Source organism: Lutra lutra, chromosome 5, assembly GCF_902655055.1.
Source record: "Lutra lutra chromosome 5, mLutLut1.2, whole genome shotgun sequence".
Lineage (NCBI taxonomy): Eukaryota > Metazoa > Chordata > Mammalia > Carnivora > Mustelidae > Lutra > Lutra lutra.
Window position 1 is genome coordinate 138,758,798 of NC_062282.1, and position 8,479 is coordinate 138,767,276.

Genomic DNA, 8,479 nt, shown 5'->3' on the forward strand with positions numbered 1-8,479 from the left:
CTGTATTTTATTATGGTTTCAATCTCTAAATAAAAAGTGTTTTAATACTTAAAGATTTATGACCAAATCATGATTTTTTCCTTATATTTTTGGTATTCACAGAGTGTGCAGTGTGTATTAAAAGTTAATTATACATTATAAATACAGTCCAAGAGTATGAAAATCACACTCTATGATGGCCATTACTAGACTCACTTAATAAAATAGTTAAGAATGTTTCTATTGATTATGCCAAAAGGAAGAAAAAATGATTACAATAATCCTTAACTGGCTCACAAATATTTAATCTGGTAAAAGGAAGAGTCAGATCCAAGACATAAAAATACTGTAAAATGCTGGCACAGCAAAAAGAGTAGGAGTTTTGGAAAGTAACTTACTCTCAAAAAGCTTTAGTGTTTTAGCCTTTATGAAGAACTATAGTTTCAATGGCGGACTTTTGACAGAATCCATTGAAGGAAGTAACTCACCGATCAGCCAGGTTCTGCTTGGCTCTCACTACTTCCCTGGAATCCAGGTTCCTCACCTCCCACCTCTCCGATCTGCTACCATAGCCCTCAGTAAATCTCATCTGTTCACACTGGGAGTATCTCTTACTCGTGCCTCTCTGCTGTATTCACGTAGCACTCACACCAGGGAAGGATTTTGGGGAAGAGCTATCGGTAAGTGGAAATGGCATTTAGCAAAATTGCCATGGTTTTAAGCGAAGCCTAGCAAATTTTGAGAAGTCATTTTCTTTTCATCTGGGGACAGATGCAAAAAAAGAACAAGGTTCAAAGGATTTCTTCTTGCTGCCTGGCATCATCCTTCAACGACCGCATGGAACTGGTTACTTAAGGTGCTTTTAAATTAAGACCGTGGTCTCTAGATAGAGTATGTTCATTCATGCTGCCATTTGTGGAAGAAAGTTCTCTGTCACTGCCCCTCCCCCCACCCCCAACACATCTCTGTTATTAAATGTGATAGGTCATTTTATCCTATCATTAGCATCTTTCAGGGGACTTAAGGGGTAAATTTAGTGTTCTTAGAGGAGCATTTGCTTGACATAAGCTGGTTGAAAATAAAGAGAGAAAACAAATTTTGCATCCTCCTAAATACATAACCAATAGGTATCAATTTAATCCCACATGTACTTAGCAGAGACTCTGTGGCAGGGACTGCGGGCGGGGGGCGGGGGGAGGGAGTGCCCACAGGAATAAGACGCAATGGCACAGGCTGGACATGTGTTATCCATCTCATTCTGCAAATAACCGAGAGCAAATGGCGCTTTCATGACCTGGATTCAGATGTCAAAGCTGAGGATCCAGGATGCAAATGTAACCCAAGTTCAGAAATTCCTACCTCACTGCTGTTGCCGCAGCTCAAGGTGCGCTGGTGAGCCTCCCCATCTTCCCCTGGTCTCCAGCGCCCACTCTGACCACAGGACTGACTGGGGAGGGACCACGACTCGGGAGAAGTCCTGCTGTGGAGATCTGCAAAACACCCACCAGGAAATGAAGATGAAAAAAAATCTGCCTTTTTCATGACTACTTTTATAATAAATATTTAATTTTTCATTACACTCTAAGGAAGAAAACAGATTCTATGGTCATCTTTTCGATTTGCCTGCAAATGCATTTCATTCTCTGCTCCCTGTCCCCCCAAAAAAACAAGATTAGAATTTTTATAGTGACCCTATTGTATTCCTGCAAGGGTGGATGGGAACCTTACCACGAGCTCTGCAAAGAGCCTATTTCCCTGCACATACACATCGGAACTCTGTACAAGTCTGCCTGAACCTTTCAAGGATCTATTATCCCCATTTGCCCTTGGTTAGATTTTCCTATTTTCTTCCTCATAAGCTCTTCATTTCCAACCCTATCATCTTTCCCCACAGCCTGCGACTCTTTGTTCTGATAGGCACATGGGACAACCAGGGACGCTACACTTTCCTGGCTGCCAGCCATGGAATTTGCAACACTTTTTGGAAAAGGCTTTTGCAATTTTTACTCTTGTCATTTTCTGCACATCTGTGGCTGATGTAGGAAGAACAAAGCTCCAGCAATTTGCTCCCGCTATCTGGCTTGTAGCAATGCCTTCCAAATTCCTGCTCACCCTACCCACCCTCCCAGAACGCGCTAAGTTACTTCTCTTGACTGGGCAGCACCGCTGCACTAATCAGAGGGCTGATTTCTCAGGCTTTCGAGGCTTTTTGATCCAGCCAATTTCCCTGGATTCCAAACAGGTATTTAGAACATTTTCTAAGCGGCATATCCCATGCCTCTTACACAACGTAGTGGCTTGGAGGTGTGGGGTGTTACAGAGACAGGAGTTGGGGTCCTCACTCTGCTAAGTACGTGCTGTGAGACTACAGACAAGTTCTCTAACTTTTCACGTTTTCATGTGCTGAGCTTCCGCCACCTGTACAAAGGGAACCCTAACACTTGTCTCCTCATGTTACTGTGAGCATTCACTGAGGTGGTCCTTAAGTCTGGCATATCCTAATTGTTCCATAAATGTTACGTAGTATCAGAGACAATAATTTATACATATCACTAAATAACTACGTACAGCCTCGATGCTTGGTGCAATAGGAAAAAAGGGGCAGTAGTAGCTACAATTATATATCACATGCCCACCCTCTCCTACGTGTATTTTTACATCATCAGATAAAGTGAAAAGCCGCGGTCGTCGCAGAGCATCTAACGGTGCGCGTGCAACTAATGCTAGCGTGCAATGTCTGTGAAAAGTGCCATACCCAAACGCCATCATGAGGAACTCCAGTGAGGGGACAGAAGGAGGGGTGAGTAAGCGTAAGCCTTGTGGACCATGTCTTATGGATGCTCCCATCTCAACTCCAAGTGCAGAATCGCGTTTGAAATAAGCATTCAGGAACTGTCCCGTTGATGATGAAGACTGACTCTACAGTTACCTAATGATAGAAATCTAACTCGATCTGTCTTTTAGCCACAAAGGGAATTGCTTGGTTCAGAAAACCAAGAGGTGGTGGGTGGAGTGAGGATGAATCTTCAGGCATGGCAGAAGCCACAGGCTCCCGTGATGCCCTGAGAAAGCGGACACCTGGCTCTGCTTTCTTCTGGGTTGGCTTCACGCTCAGGTGGACTTTCACTCTGTGTTGGCCACCTCAGTCCTGGGCTACCAGCTTCATGGCTCAGCAGGCGCTACTAAAAGGTTGTTCTGAGAAAAGTCCAGGATTCCATCTCACTGCACCCACCTGGGGCACGTGCTCACAACTAGTCATATGACTAGGAAGATGGAAAACCACAACCGGGTAAGTGTGTGGGCACCTCCTCCACCTCAGACTGGAAGCCCAAGTCCACCATACTTAAAGCCTCTGGATAGGGGGTAACGAAGAGGTGGTTTCCCCCAAAGAAACCTAGGCTGCTAATTTTCCAGTGCACTTGGATAGGGCCCAGCCCATACAATGGATAGGCAATTGCGTGGCCTGAACTGCAGACCTTGAAGAACGGCTACAATTTATATGAGCATGAATGGAACAAAACAACACTACAAGGCTCTTTATGAGATGAATGTAGGAACACATTGCGTGAAGCTGCTCATGAGTGATGGGGTCTAACCACACTGGAAAGCCAGGTTAAGGCAGAGGTGTCATGTGGTTTGGTACAAGCATGGAAGTTAGGGCAGTTTTCTCTTGCTAGGTATGGGTAACCACACCAAAGCCTGAGCTGTCTGAAGTACTAGCAGGTCATTTCAGCTCCATTTGGTTTCAGTCGAGACTCATCAGACTGAACAAAACTCAAGGCTCGCTTGCTGGCATGTCTGCTAGTTGATGCCAGGTGTTGGCTGGGAGAGGTGGCCTTCTTGTGCTTGTCTGGCTTCCCCGTGTCATGATGTCTGAGTTCTACGACTCAGTGTCTCAGGCATTGTGTGGAGCCTCTGTCACTGTGCAGGACTTAGGTTCGTGGTATTTGTTCTTGCTACTGTACTACAGTACTGATTTTTTGTGATTACTAAGGTCCCTCTAAACTCTGTAATTGACACAAACTCTCTGCAAGTCCAATGACAAGATACAGTGCTGAGAAGTCAAGGACTGCAGTAAAATATCAATGAAGGGAGAATTTACAATGCTTTAGGAAAGAATAGTGAAGGGTACTTGTAGGCAAGATGTTACAACAATGGGGAAAAATCCAAGAAAATGCTAAGCAACACCTGATCTCTTATTTTAAATGCAATGCATGGGAAATGAAAAGATGATTGTAAATGTTAAGATCATTATTATTTATGGTACACTAGTGACTGCCTCTTTTTTGTGCCTCCTTCTCATTTTTAAGCACCCATGTGATCACAGTGAGAGCACCCAGATAATTTCCCCTTATCGTGATTCATAATTCAGTCATATCTGCCCATCTCTTTTGCCATGAAAGGTAACATATTCACAGTGCCTGGAAATGAAGACTTTTTATCTTTGAAAGAAACGTTCTGCCTATCACACTTAGTTCAAGCCTTAGGAGAAATGCAAAATTCTTGGTAATTGCTAGGCACTGAATTGCGCCATTAAACAATTATTTATTAAAGCCTTAACCCCCAATGTGATAATATTTGGAGGTAGGACCCAATTTCCACTGTGTAAGCCACAAACTACCACTTTTTGTTATGGCAGCCGTAGCTGACCAAAGTAGTAATTAAAACTACTCTTAAATAGTGATTGCCACATACTTAACTATCTCTGTCCTAGTTGTTTTATAATTCGTATCTATTTTTCTTAAACATTTTCTATCCAAATAAGAGAGGCAATGTAACAATACTAGATTACTCTCACCTTAAACAGCTTTTGTTAAATTCTCACAATAGCACTCACTTATTAAATAATTTGCATTCTGATTTTTAGAAAAGTTGGCCACCAAGTTGGTTAAAATATAAATTTCCCCCAGAATATACAAATGGGAAAAGGCAGTCTCTTCCATAAATGGAAGTTGGGAAAACTGGACAGCCACAGTAGAAAAGAATGAGACTATACCACTATCTTATACCATGCACAAAAATTACCTTGCAATAACTAAAAGACTTGAACTTAAGACCAGAAAACATAGAACTAATAGAAGAAAACATAACTGGTAAGCTCCTGGGCAGTAATTTTTTTTTTAATCCAACCTCAAAAACAAAAGCAACAAAAAACAAATATAAATGAGACAATATTAAACTAAGAAGTTTCTGCACAGCAAAGGAAATCATCAGCAAGATGAAAAGGAACCTTCCCAATGGGAGAAAACACCTTCAAGTCATCTATCTGATAGGGTGTTAATATGCAAAATACAGGAACCATTTATACAACTCCATAGCAAAAATAAAAAAAACAAAAATAAAACAAAAAACAAACAGAAAAACCAAACCACATTGAAAAATGGGTAAATCAGAATGAGTTATCACCTCACACTATTACAAAAAAAAAAAAAATAAGGGCTATTATCAAAAAGACAAGACATAGTAAGTGTTTGGGATAATGTAGAAAAACAGAGCCATCATTCACATTACATTCCCCCGGTGGGAATGGTAACTGTTATGGCAACCATGAAAACAGCACAGAGGGTTGTCCAAAAAATTACTAATAGAACCACCCTATGATCTAGCCATTGCACTTTGGGATATTTATCTGAAGGAAATGAAAACACAAACTCAAACATCTATCTGCACCGCCATGTTCATTACTACGTTATTTACAATAGCTTAGGCAAGGAGACAGCGTGGGTGTCCATCTATGGATGATTGCATAAAGAAGATGTGTCATACATACATACACAATGCAGTGTTACTGGGCCATAAAAAAAGAATGAAATCTTGCCACATGGCAACATGGATGGATCTTGAGAGCATTATGCTACGTCAAGTAAGTCAGAGAATGATAAATACTGTATGATCTCATGACAAACAAATGTAAATAGAGAGAATGGGTTGGTGGTTGTCAGACACAGGGATTGGGGGGTGGGCAAAATGAAGGGGATCAAAAGGTACAAACTTCCAGTTATTAAAACAAGTCCAGTGGATGTAATGTATAGATAGTATGGTAACTATAGATAATAATACTGAAACATTTGAATTTTTGCTAATTTCAAGTATTTTTATGTTGGTAAGAGAATAAATTTTAAAAGTTCCCATCACAAGAAAGAAAAATTTTAACATGCATGGTGATGGATGTTACCTAGACTCACTGTGGTCATCATTTTACTATCTATCCTTAAATCTAATCATTTTGTTGTACACCTGAAATTAACATAAGGTTATAGGCTCAATTATATCTCAATAAAAATAATAAAATATACATTCCCTGGCCAGTTGCTCAAAATTTGACTCCAAACGTGGTTCTGGTTCCATAATGAAGTCATCCAGGGAATGTCTAAAAATATGGATCCTTATGTCCTGCCCTAAAACCTTTAAATCACGACTTTCTCCTTAGTCCCTCTTCCTCAACTGGAGGTAATTTTGTTCCCTAAGGAAGACATTTGGCAATATCTGAACATATTTCTGATTGTTACAATTGAGGAGGAGGATATGCTACTGGCATCTAGCAGGCAGAAGCCAGGGATGTGACTAAACAGCTTCCAGAACTACTACCACCCATAATAAACATATCCAACCTCCGGGGCAGCTGGGTGGCTCAGTGGGTTAAAGCCTCTGCCTTCGGCTAGGGTCATGATCCCAGGGTCCTGGGATCGAGCCCCACATGGGGCTCTCTGCTCAGCGGGGAGCCTGCTTCCTCCTCTCTCTCTCTCTGCCTACTTGTGATCTCTGTCAAATAAATAAATAAAATCTTTAAAAAAAAAAATATCCAACCTCCAATCTTGGTGGTGCCACACTGAACAATTCCATCTTTTGTGATTCCAATGTGCAACTAGAACTGACAGACACTACTCTGGCTTTCCTTCTATCCATATTTCTTTTTAAAAAAAATTTATAAGATTTTATTTATTTTTTGACAGAGAGAGATCACAAGTAGGTAGAGCAGCAGGCAGAGAGATCGGGGGAAATGGGCTCCCTGCTGAGCAGAGAGCCCAATGCGAGGCTCAATCCCAGGACCCTGAGATCATGACCTGGGCTGAAGGCAGAGGCTTAACCCACTGAGCCACCCAGGTGCCCTCATATTTCTTTATTTTGTTAACAAAACACAACTTTAAATACAGCTCTGTGACCAAAAGCAAGACCAAGAAAAGTGGGATGATTGGATAGGTGGTGTGAACATTTAGAGTTTTCATTCCATTAAAATATTAAAATTGAACTTCACACTTAACACTGGGGTGAAAGGTTGACAGTAATAGGCATGATCTGTGCACCTACTCACCAAGTCATTATATACACAATCTCATTGAATCCTTACAACTATCTTGTGAAATACCAATTATTACCCCCATTTTGTGGTTGATGGTAATAGAAGCTAACTTCTCAAGGTCACCTTTTATTCAAGTTTTTATTTAAATTCCAGTTACTTAACATACTGTATCATACTGGGTTCAGGCGTACAATATAATGATTCAACAGATGCATACATCAACTGGGGCTCATCACAACAAGTGTCCTCCTTAATCTCCCTCACCTATTTCACCCATTCCATGGACCACCTCCTCTCTGGTAACCAAAAGCGTGTTCTCTAGAGTTAAGCGTCTATTTCTTGCTTTGTCTCTCTCTCTCTCTCTTTTTCCCTATGCTCATTTGTTTTAAGTTCCATGTATGAGTGAACTCGTATGGTATGTCTTTCTGATTGACCTATTTCGCTTAGCATAATACTTTCTAGCTCTATCCACATCATTGCAGATGGCAAGACTGCATTGTTTTGATGACTGAGTAATATTCCATTGTGTACACAGATAGATAGATACAGCTAGATATATAACACATCTTCTTTATCTATTCATCTGTCATCAGACATTTGGGCTCTATCCATTATGTAGCTAGTGTAGACAATGCTGCTATAAACATTGGGGGTGCATGTACCCTTTCGAATCAGTATTTTTGTATCCTTTGGGTAAATACCTACTAGTTAAATTGCTGGGCCATAGGGTAGTTCTATTTTTAACTTTTTGAGGAACCTCCATTCTGTTTTCCAGAGTGCCTGCACCAGTTTGCTTTCCCACCAACAGTGCAGGAGGGTTCTTTTTCCTCCACATCCTCACCAACACTTGTTGTTTCTTGTGTTGTTGATTTTAGCCATTCTGACAGGTTTGAGATGATATCTTACTGTAGTTTTGATTCACAAACACTGAGAAAGTCTTTCCATCTTGTCCTCTTAACCCATCCTCATAAAAGGAAGGTCACACTGCTTAAGGCTTTGCCTTATATGGTGGGTATTAAAAAATTGCAGTTGAAGTTTATGCTGGAGATGCATGTTTGGTTGATAATCCCCTCAAATTTAGGGAAAATACATGGGATAGGAATAAGATGACTGACAACCGTATTAAAAGTCAATATTAGGCTTGGTTTGTGCTGTCTAGGCTTTTTTCTTTCATTTCAACAGGACTTTATTCTTTCTTCT